At 41.9% G+C, this 11264-nt stretch overlaps 1 long non-coding RNA gene across 1 annotated transcript; it reads right to left on the bottom strand.

Moving 5' to 3' along the window:
- Window positions 1-565: 565 nt before the first annotated feature.
- Window positions 566-9631, bottom strand: LOC128311584 (uncharacterized). Its single transcript, XR_008290077.1, has 2 exons — window positions 9148-9631; window positions 566-8802 (listed from the first exon to the last, which is right to left on the bottom strand). It is a non-coding gene; the product is annotated as an uncharacterized LOC128311584 (long non-coding RNA).
- Between the last annotated feature and the right edge of the window lie 1633 nt (window positions 9632-11264).

The raw sequence follows: 11264 nt of genomic DNA, 5'->3' as shown, positions 1-11264 counted from the left end.
AGAAACCAGGCTGTGGGTGGATAGCAGTCCAGAGAAATGTCTTGGCCCCGAGGATTCTCCTCCCGACATGGCCTAAAGGCACAAACACACGTCCTCGAAGATGCCAGCGGGACTCTACTTACCGAAGACTCATGAGGAGAAGCTACTGGTGGCCTGGAACATGTGATCTTAGAGAGGACTCTGTGAAGGGAATTTTTAAAAATCTGGATTTCTCATTGGTTTATATTATGATTTCCGAGCCATTGTGACTTCATTTTTGGAAATTCTTCATTGGCAGTGATGCCCAATACTTTGGCTTTATGTCTCCCTCTACTCTTTGTCACGACCACCCATCCCAGGAAAACTGTCACATTAAGGAATCCCTGTTTTAAAAGTTTCAAAAATTTCTTGCAATTTATTCGTTTTTTTCTCTCAGCATTTTAAAATTGATGTATAATTAAAATACAGCGTTATGTTAGTTTTAGGTGTGCAACCTAATGTTTCAACAATTCTACATTACTCAGTGCTCACCACTGAGTGTAAGTGTAGTCACTAACATTTTTGCAATTTATTTTCTTTTTTGAGAGAGAGAGAGAGAGAGAGAGAGCGAGCAGGGCAGGGGCAGAGGGAGAGGGCAAGAGAGAATCTTAAGCAGGCTCCATGCCTGGCATGGAGTCCAATGCAGGGCTCCGTCTCAAGGCCATGAGATCATGACCTGAGCTGAAATCAAGAGTTGGATGCTTAACCGACTGAGCCACCCAGGCACCCCTTGCAATTTACTTTTAAATTTAAAATTTCAACAAGGCTAGAGATTGCCTAGACTTATCCTTATCCCAAAGCACCTGTGCCCCCCAAATATCTTCCCAATTCTTGCAATCAGAATCAAGAACTGAACATTTGGAAGATTAATACTCATTGTTTACTCCCAAAGATCTATATGGCTAATATAAAATTATTTGGGGGGAGGGCCTGAAATAAAGTCTATTGATCATTTCAATCCTTGTTCTAGCTGATACAACAGCAATGATGTTACTGTCTTCCCCCTCCCACCACCATTTTTGTACCTATGGGAGCATGTCTTCCTAATAATAGTGACGGTATGGAGACGCCAGAATCAGGAAGATGAAAAGAAATTAGAGAATCCTCAAACCAAGTCACGATTTCCTGTTAACAAGGATCTTACGGCATACAGGTTTGTTGAAACTCATAGAAGCTGAAAGTAGAATGGTGGTTTCCAAGCGCTAGGGAGAGGGGGAAGTGGGGAGTTGCTGTTCGATGGATACAAAGTTTCAGTTAAGCAAGATGCGTAAGTTCTAGAGATCTGTACATCATGCTTATAGATGACAATACTGTATTGCTCACTTATAACTTGTTAAGAGGGCAGATGTTATGTGTTGTTACCACAAGAAAAACAGAAAGAAGATTACGGAGAAGATTACAATTCTTCATTCAGAACAGCTTGATGGACTAAGGGTTGCTCTGGGGCAGACAGCCAGGTTTTGGACTTCCTGTCTCTTCCTCGGAAGAAGGCCCAGCACAGATCTCTAACAAAGAAGGGTCAGGGTCTCTTTTGAAACGAAATGCTATTAGGTCAAAAGAACTGGGTGGATAGAGAATCACTTGTAATAATTTATCTCCAAGTGGTTTGGCTACTCTGTATTTCCCCATTGATCCTATGTGCACCTGTCGATGGGCAGTGGGTATCTCCACGATTAATTTGTGTGAAATGGTACTCCTGTCTGGGGTAGGAATTCCAGGTTTGCAACATAAGCACATTCTGGTGTTTTCAGCTGTCGTGGACGCTGGGTTTGGAAGATCACAACTCTTGGAAGCCTTAGCACCTTCATCTATTAAATGAAAGAATACCTTCCTGCTGAAGGTACTGGCTTAGACTTCTTGCTTGTTATTGTGGGCCGGCATGCATGTCCCACAGCCATAAGCTCGGTGTGGCCTGCTTCTTGAGCAAGAAAACAGAACTTCACATACACCTTCTCTTAGCTCCCCTCCACTTGTTCTGTTAAAGCAACTCTGGGACCACAGAGAACGGAACACACTGGAATTTAAAGCATAGAGTCTGTGCTTGCCTGTTTCCGTGATTCAGTATTCATTTAAAAAAAAATCGGCAATGCCTGATGCAGAATGAATTTGTTGAACCATCTTTCTGGGAGACAGAGGAGGTGAAAGGAAGAAGCGCCCCCCCAAAAGGTATCCTCTTCTGAATGTTCAGCCACCTTCTCCCCTCCCTCAACAATCCCCTGCTATTTGCTTTATGACTTAACAAATGCATAAGGCCATTCTGTTTACTGCCTTCCGCGGTTTGAGCGATCCATGTGGCTTCCTCCCCTGGAGGAATCTCACGGATAAATTATTGCATACAATTACATAAAATAAATTTAAACTGGATAGGGTGAGTAGCAGGCAGGCTGGTCTGAGTGTTTCTACTGAGTTAATCCCTGGTGAAGAGGGAAAATCACTGCATATAAATGAGATCTTGCTGCTGTCTACACCAGCTGATAAATGATACCATCTGCTGGAAAGGAATCCTCAATGCCCTCACCACTCCCCCCGCCCACTTACAAGAATAGCCATTCTCCATTCATTATGCACTAGCTTCCATACACAAGGGGGATGTTGGACTGGGGTGCGGTGGGAGGCTGTCACCTCACCCCACTGGTAGAGGGTTCTAGTGAATTGACTGACACTATAAACCTGGTTCTCCAGGTGGCCAAACAGCCCACATTTTCAGGACACTGATCATTCTTAGGGTTCAGTCTGTGGCCTAAATCAGTGTTCTCAGACTTGGCTGTACATCAGAATCCTCCGGGAAGGTTTCACTCTCAGGTGATTCCAACGCACAGCCAAGTTTGGAAACCAGTGGCCTAAATGAGTACTTCTCAAATTTTTGTGAATATGCATCCCCTGGAGATCCTGTTAAAATGCAGATTCCTATTCAGATTTGGGGCAGGGCATAAGATTCTACGTGCGTAACAAGCTCCTGGTGAAGCCCCGCCCCTGATCTAGGCCACATTTTGTGTAGCATCATGATCTAACTCCGTGATTTTCAAACTTTCTTCTGAAAGCTATGAAACCCTTTCTTCAACTCCAATCTCGCCAGCAAGCCCCATATACACAACACATAGAAACGTTGTGGTTCTGCAGGGGAAGGGCCAGAGCTCGTCCACGAAGCTAGTCAACCATGATTATAGCACGCACACTCCTTGTGAAATGTGCACACACGGGCACAGTTGTTATGCTCTTCCGTATGAAGTTAGCTCTGCTTTGCAAGGGAATAACCTTGATTAGTGATTAACTGAATTTGTGGAAGTGTCTTCAGGGTTCTTATCGGTGGCGGGGCGGGGGAGGTTTTCAGCCTGGCTTACATAACCATAAATGGCTGGTTTCCATCCATCCACGCAGCCACCTGTAGCACACTGCCCAACCCAAAGCTTCAGGTGGACCTCAGCTCACATCTAAATTAATTCCAATGAGATGGTGTCAGAGACTGACTGCCCAAGCTCAAAAACAAATTCAAACATATAGCGCAAGTTGGACCGTTTGATGTCATCAACTTCACCCATTTTCATTTTCTTTCTAAAATATATCACTAATTTCATTCATTCACACATCTATCACTTGCCTGCTTCCATAAAAATTTAAGTCGCACGAGGCCAAAGGCCTGCTCTGTCTTGTCACCGTTGTAGCCCCATATTCAGAAGTGTGCTGGGGCACCTGGGTGGCTCAGTCGGCTGGGCGTCCAACTTCGGCTCAGGTCGTGATCTCACAGTTTGTGACTTCGAGCCCCACATTAGGCTCTGGGCTGACAGCCTGGAGCCTGCTTTGGTTTCTGTGTCTTCCTCTCTCTCTGCCCCTCCCCCGCTAGCACTCAGTCTCTCTGTCTTTCATAAAAATAAACAAACATTAAAAAAAAATTTAAAAAAAGAAGTGTGCCTGGCACATAGTAGGTGCTCAATAAATATCTATGAAATGATTGCATTGATAAAGTCCATCAAAAGTTCTTGTTTCTTTTAGTCCAAACAAGATTGGTCTGGACCTTCCCTTGATTTGCTGTCCGAGTCGGCCTCCCTGCCGTCACCACTCTCTGGGCTTCTATTCTTTCAGCCCAGTGGTCGTTGACAGCTGAACTGAACAGATCTGTAGCTCCAGAGACACATGTAAGCTGGCTACATGAAGATGGGAGTCACCAGCATATACCTGGCAACTGAAGTCACAGGGATGGATAAAATCGCCCTGGAGGAGAGCATGCTTGAGGAGACCCAGGCTTGAGGTCTCGTGGACTCAATCCTTAAAAAAGATTATTTCCCATGCTTTGCCATAGCGCCCCAACATGCCCCACCCCCCTGCACACAAACTTGCACAGCCAGACTATCACAAGTGCCTTCGGGCCTGGAATGATTTCTAGATGCTTGCTATTCTGGAGAGGACTCTGGACATACTCATTTATCGGTTCATCAATGTCCCTTTAAAAATGTAACCTTTCTGCTACCAAAGAAATTACAAATAGAACCAATATCAACCCCACTGCTCCATTCCTCTCGCTGCACCAAGCATCATTTAAAAGGATCCTCACGAAGTAAAGGTAATGGAAGAAAGGGTTAAAAATCCAATACCAAGTCATCTACTTTTAATGATTTCTCCTCAGGGTTATTTTACCAAGAAGTGTGTAGCAGTACAGAAATGAGACAATTACTAGGATTTTTTTTCCCCAAAGAGAGTAGACACGCACAAATGAGAAAATCTTCCAAGATAAGGAAAAATAGTTTTGATATATTTGGAAACTTGCAGCAAAACTTGATTTTGCTGACCATAAGGAATTCTAACTCCTAAAGAAAAATATTTGAGGAAGCGGTGCAAAAAAGAAAAAAAAAAAAAAAAAAGCAAGCCTTGGCCAGTCATGAAAAAATGAAGAGTGGAAAACACCAAAGGTTAATGACAGTGGAGTGTGAACTTACCTGTACAGAACCCTTCTTCCTTAGTTTAGTTGCTGTTCTCGGTTAACTGTGTGTGTCATTCAGTAAGTCCCAAAGGGAAGCAAATGTAGTTGTGCCAGGCAGCCTGTCAGATGGCCCCCAATGATCCCAGCCGGCTGGCATTCACACCTTTGTGTGACTCCTTTCCCTTCTGCATGGACTAGACTTAGTCCCTGACTTCCTTTTAGAGAAGTGATGGCATGGCACCTCGGAGATTAGGTTATAAGAACGTGGCTTCTGTCTTAAACGTTCTCTCTTACTCCCTCTCTCTTGGACCTCTCATCCTGGGGCAGGTCAGCTGCCAAACTCCCCTACGGAGGGCCGGAGCAACCCTTGGGAAGGCCCCTGTGACGAGGGACCAAGGCCTGTCAACAATCACCTGAATGAGGCTAGAAGTTGATTACCTTGCCCCAAGCTGAGCCTTTAAAGGAGATCACGGCCCCAACCAATAGCTTAACTACAACTTCATGAGACACCTTGAGAACCAGAGGCACCCGTCCAAGCCGCACCTGGATTCCTGATCCCACAGAAACTGTGATAATAAATGTTTGTTATTTGAATGGCTACGTGATGGGGTAATGTTTAATAAATAAATAGGAAACTAGCACAACCGTATTCCTAGAAGGTGTGACGTTGACCTTTTCACTATCAAGGGTACAAACCCAAATTATTCTACTAAAAAGATTAGTAGCTTGCATGATCTGCTATATACATAGAAATTAATCAACATCTTCTCCACATACCCCATAGTCTAAATCCAGTAGGTCTCCTATTACTCTTCTTTGGGTTAAATTCTATTACTCCATGGACACATCACACATCCTGGGTCAAAAGGATCCAAGCACAGATCAATGAATTCCTCCTAGCCTGGTAGCTCTCTGCGACAATCAGTACTGGGTAACAGGTCACGCTTTCTGTGCATACATTGAGTCTTTCTTAGCCTATTTATGCAGGTTATCTTGAAGGTTCTACTAGGAGACAGAGGCCACCACTTTTCCTCCTCCAAGAAACAAAAATCTGAGGATTATAACTATAAATCTAAATAAGAATCCAGGTTGGATCACACCAGTACTACTCAAGACATGAAAAGTTATTTATATTGAGGACAGTGGGAGAAACTATGACAAATCCATGGGATAAAAATAGTAATACATTCAATGGAAAACAAGACACGAGGCAAAAATAGAATGCCACAGAATTCTAGAGATAAAACAACAAATAGGGCTCAAGGAACAACTAAAATAAACTAAGACAATATATGTCCAGAGGACCAGTTCAGCTTCTGGCACATAGTTTAAGGACTTGGAGTTCATTCATTCGTTATTTATAAAGTAATTTGAGAACCTAAAATGGTCTTTCTTCTTTGCTAGTCACTGTGGGGATATAAAGGCAGTATTGACATTGTCCCCACCCTCAAGAACACTATCAAAATATCCTAAGCAACTGTGAGTGAAATTACTTACAAATGAAACAGTTAGAGAACAAGGGGACAATATGTAATACACTGCAGATAACAGAGTATAGGTCCTGGCAACATGAAACACTGGGGGGAAAAGGAAGCCATATACACTAGGCAGAACCTCAAATACTGGATAAAAAATATGTTTAAGAATTAACTATACATGGGGCACCTGGGTGGCTCAGTCGGTTAAGCATCCGACTTTGGCTCAGGTCATGATTCAAGGTTCGTGACTTCGAGCCCTGCGTCGGGCTCTGTGCTGACAGCTCAGAGCCTGGAGCCTGCTTTGGATTCTGTGTCTCCCTCTCTCTCTGCCCTTCCCCCACTTGTGCTCTGTATCTCTCAAAAACGAAGAAACATTTAAAAAAGTTAAAAAAAAAAGAATTAACTATACATCTAAAGACAAAGATGAATCACCAAGAGACAGAAACAAAGAAACTTAAAGCTAGAGCAACAGGCTCATGAATTGTGTTCCATCAATGACCAGGGTAGAGGGTGTGGTGGGATACTGGACCTAACATACTCAATGCCTTGAGAGTTGAACCCCTACAGGGGATCAAGAGACATATCCTTGGGCCCACACTGAGCAATGATCTGTATCTCATGACCTTGCATAAATACAGTGAAGGGGAAAGTAGAAAAAAACTACAGAAATAACAAGCATATACAGGTGTGCAATCTAAATCTATACTATCTATGTTGTATAGGATTCCGCAAGCTGAGAAGCAACTATAAAATCTGGTTCTGGATCAACAAAACTTCTGGGTGCCTGGCTGAACACATGCAAAATCTCTCTGCAGGGACAATTCTATAACCCAGATGGCATGGTATTACCACAGAAAAACCAATCCTCTCTCTAAATGTAATGTGGTATCCTGAATTGGGTCCCTGAACACAAAAAAAGGGCACTAGAAGCAAAATTGGTGAAATCTGCATGAAGTCTGGAGTTCAGTTAACAGCAATGTACCAGTGCCCGTGTTGGTTTTTAAATATAAGAGAATAATGTAAGGTGTTGACATTAGGAGGACTGGCAGGAAATCTCTGTATTGTCATTGCAACCCCTGCCTAAATCGAAAATTAGTCCAAAATAAGAAGGTATTTTCAAAAATCCTCACTGAAGAGAAGCTGACTTACACAAACTCAAAACACAAGAAAACAATCTACTATGAGTAATAGTCAGCAAACATAACATACAAGAGGATTAGCACCCGCAAACTTTAGATACTAGAATATCTGAAAGAAAGGATAATGATAGATGAGTATTAGAGACAAGATGAGAAGTCGGCAGAAGAGGCCATCAAAGAAAAAGAACAGAAAGTTTTAAAAAAGAAAATGAAAATGACAAATAATGAGACAAAATTGAGAAGAGAACTGGAAGACATAACTGAGGAAGTTATCCAGGATGCTCTCCAAGAAATAAAGACATGGGGAAAAAAAATGAAAGGCTCTAAGAGGCATAGAAGATAGAAAGTCCATTATATATGGAAGAGGATCATCAAAGGCAAAGAGAGAGTCGTACAATGATTTAGTGAGTCGTTTTTTTCATTAAGATTTAGAAAGAGAAAAGTTGGCAATTAATTAAAAGTATTAAAACACTCAACCCAAGAGCACGAGGCTAGCATCACTGTTGTATTAGGTTTAAGATGCTTATTTTCTCCCAGGGTGTTACATGCAATGATGTCCCGGGCTATCCAGTATTAACCATGATTCAGCTATCCAAGGGAGGTCAGCATGCAATTATCTTTTCCAACATCTATTAAAAGAACAAGGCCTAGTCCTGGGGGGTGGAGGAAATGGGGACATGTTGGTCAAAGAGCACAAATTTTCATTTTTGTAAGTTCCGAGGATGTAATGTACAGCGTGGTGAATAGAGGTAACAATACTGTACTGTATACTTCAAAGTTTCGGGGCACCTGGGTGGCTCAGTCGGTTAAGCGTTTGACTTCCGCTCAGGTCATGATCTCATGGTTTGTGAGTTCGAGGCCCGCATCGGGCTCTGTGCTGACAGCTCAGAGCCTGGAGCCTGCTTCGGATTCTGTGTTTCCCTCTCTCTCTCTGCCCCTTCCCCACTCGTGCTCTGTCTCTCTGTCTCTCAAGAATGAATAAATGTTAAAAAAAATTTTTTTTAAAGTTTCTATGCAAGTAGATCTTAAATGTTCTCACCAAGACAATAACAAAATTGGGAATTATGTGAAGGATGTGTTAACCAACCTTATTGTGGTGAACATTTCACAATGTATACATGTATCACACTGTACATCTTGAGCTTACACAATGTTATATGTCAATTATATCTCAATAAAGCTGGGGAAAAAAAGAGTCTTCTTTTTTGAGAGAGAGAGAGGGGAGGACAGAGGATCTGAAGCATGCTCTGCGCTGAAAGCAGTGAGCCCGATGCGGGGCTCAAACTCACGAACCACGGGATCATAACCTGAGCTGAAGTCAGACACTCAGCTGAGTTACCCAGGCACCCCAAAAAAGTCTTAATGGCAACTAGTGAGAAATGATATCACTAGGGAGAAATGATAAATGACCTCAAAACGAACAATTAGACTTATTATTAATAACAGTGAAAGGCCAGGAATACTTTCAACTACCAAATTAGAATTTTAGCCCCAGTTAAACTATCATTTAAGAGTACAAATGACATGCAGATTTTTCAAAGATTGAGATAATTTAGCACATATAAATAAACTCCTTGATAAGCTAACAAACATGTACCTCAAAAAAAAAATCCAAAATTGAACCCCAAAGGATGAGATGCAAGGAACAGTGGTTAAAGAAACAAAACAGAACAAAAAACTGGTATACAAGTAGGTAAATCTAAATGAACCCTAAAAACAGTGATGGTCATGATTCATTTTGGGAGACAGTAGAAACACAATGTCAGGCAACAGAAGCATGGAATTTAAGTGAGAAGTGCCTAGAATTAACACACTCCAAGGTCTTTGTGTTATTTTGGAAGAAGATAGAGATTCTGATTAATTTTATATTTCGGGGCACCTGGGTGGATCAGTCAGTTAAGCGTCGGACTTCGGCTCAGGTCATGATCTCACTGCTCGTGAGTTCGAGCCCTGTGTTGGGCTCTGCACTGACAGCTCACAGCTAGATGCTCAGAGCCTGCTTTGGATTCTGTCTCCATCTCTCTGCCCCTCCCCCACTTGTGCTCTGTCTCCTTCTCTCTCAAATATCAATAAACATTAAAAAAATTTAAAAAAGCTTTATATTTCAAGTACACACATTAAGAAATTAAGATTAACCACTAAAAGAATAAATATAATGTATAGTTTCCAAAAAAAAAAAAAAAAAGAGGCAGGGAAGAGAAACAAGAAAGAAATGTAGACAGGAAACAAATGTGCTAGAGATAAAACCAAATCCTGTATATCCATAATCACAATCCATAACTGGATTAAGCTTTTCGGTTGAGACTTTCTCATATTGAGCCAAAGAAGAAAATATGCAGCTACATGCTGTTTAAGAGATGCATCCGAAATATGACAGACAAAGGGCTGGAAGCAGAGGGGTCTGGAGCAATAGCCTTGCAAATATTCATCAAAAGAAAAGTAATCTTAACATTTGTAATCGTCAGCCAAAATGAACTTTAAAAGAAAAAAATCATAATTAGGGATAAAGAGGGGCAGTTGATAATGACGAAGGAAATAATTCATCAATGAGACATAATCATGAACTTGCATGTCCCTAACAATATAGCTTAAAAATACATGAAGCAAAAATCGACAAAATCCACAGTCACGGTGGGGGATTTTAGGGCATCGTCCTCAGAACCCAATAGGTCAAATGGACAAAATATTCCTAAGAATGCAGATAATTTGAACAGTCCTAAAATTTACTACTTGAATATATTTACAACCTTACTCAAACTCTGCACCCTATAATCAGAAAATATACATCCCTTTCAAGCACACACAGAACAAACTGGAACCACATACCAGGGCACAAAGCAAGCCTCAGCAAATAACAGAGAATCTTTATCTCACAAACCGAGTTGTTTTGAACAAAAATGCAGCCTCTCAAACTCTACACATTTGGAAACTTAGAAAATAAAACAAAACAATTCCTGTATGATTCAGTGCATAAATCCTAAAGAAAACTGCAAAATGTCTAGAATAAAATACAACCAAAATTGCAAACCAAAACTGAAGCAACTAAAGCAGCACTTTTTTTTTTAGCACATATTAATGAGCTAAGATACAACACAAAAAGTTAGAGAAAAACCCAAAGAAACTCTCAGAAAGATCTTAATTCTCTCAAAATGTTGACCTTTAAAAAAATTTTTTTAACTTTTATTTATTTTTGAGAGAGAGAGAGAGAGAGAGAGAGAGACAGTGTGAGTGGGGGAGGGGCAGAGAGAGAGGGAGACATAGAATCCAAAGCAGGCTCCAGGCTCTGAGCTGTCAGCACAGAGCCCGACGCGGGGCTCGAACCCACAAACTGCGAGATCGTGACCTGAGCTTTAGTCAGATGCTCAACCGACTGAGCCACCCAGGCGCCCCAATGTTTATTTATTTTTGAGAGAGAGAGAGAAAGACAGAGTGTGAGCAGGGGAGGGGAAGAGAGAGAGGGAGACAAAGAATCCCAAGCAGGCTCCAGGCTCTGAGCTGTCAGCACAGAGCCCAATGCAGGGCTCGAACCCACAAACCATGAGATGATGAGCTGAGCTGAAGTCTGACGCTTAACCGACTAAGCCACCCAGGCGACCCTAAAAACGTTGATCTTCTGAAGATGAACTATCTGAAGGTGTGGGGCAGTGCCCTTTGTAAGCACCGATGTATGTTCAGGCTAATAAATGCATATGGTTAGAATGCCATCTCTGTCCT

Source organism: Acinonyx jubatus, chromosome X, assembly GCF_027475565.1.
Source record: "Acinonyx jubatus isolate Ajub_Pintada_27869175 chromosome X, VMU_Ajub_asm_v1.0, whole genome shotgun sequence".
Lineage (NCBI taxonomy): Eukaryota > Metazoa > Chordata > Mammalia > Carnivora > Felidae > Acinonyx > Acinonyx jubatus.
Note: the sequence above shows the minus strand (reverse complement) of the source record. Positions and strands in the feature narration are given on the sequence as shown.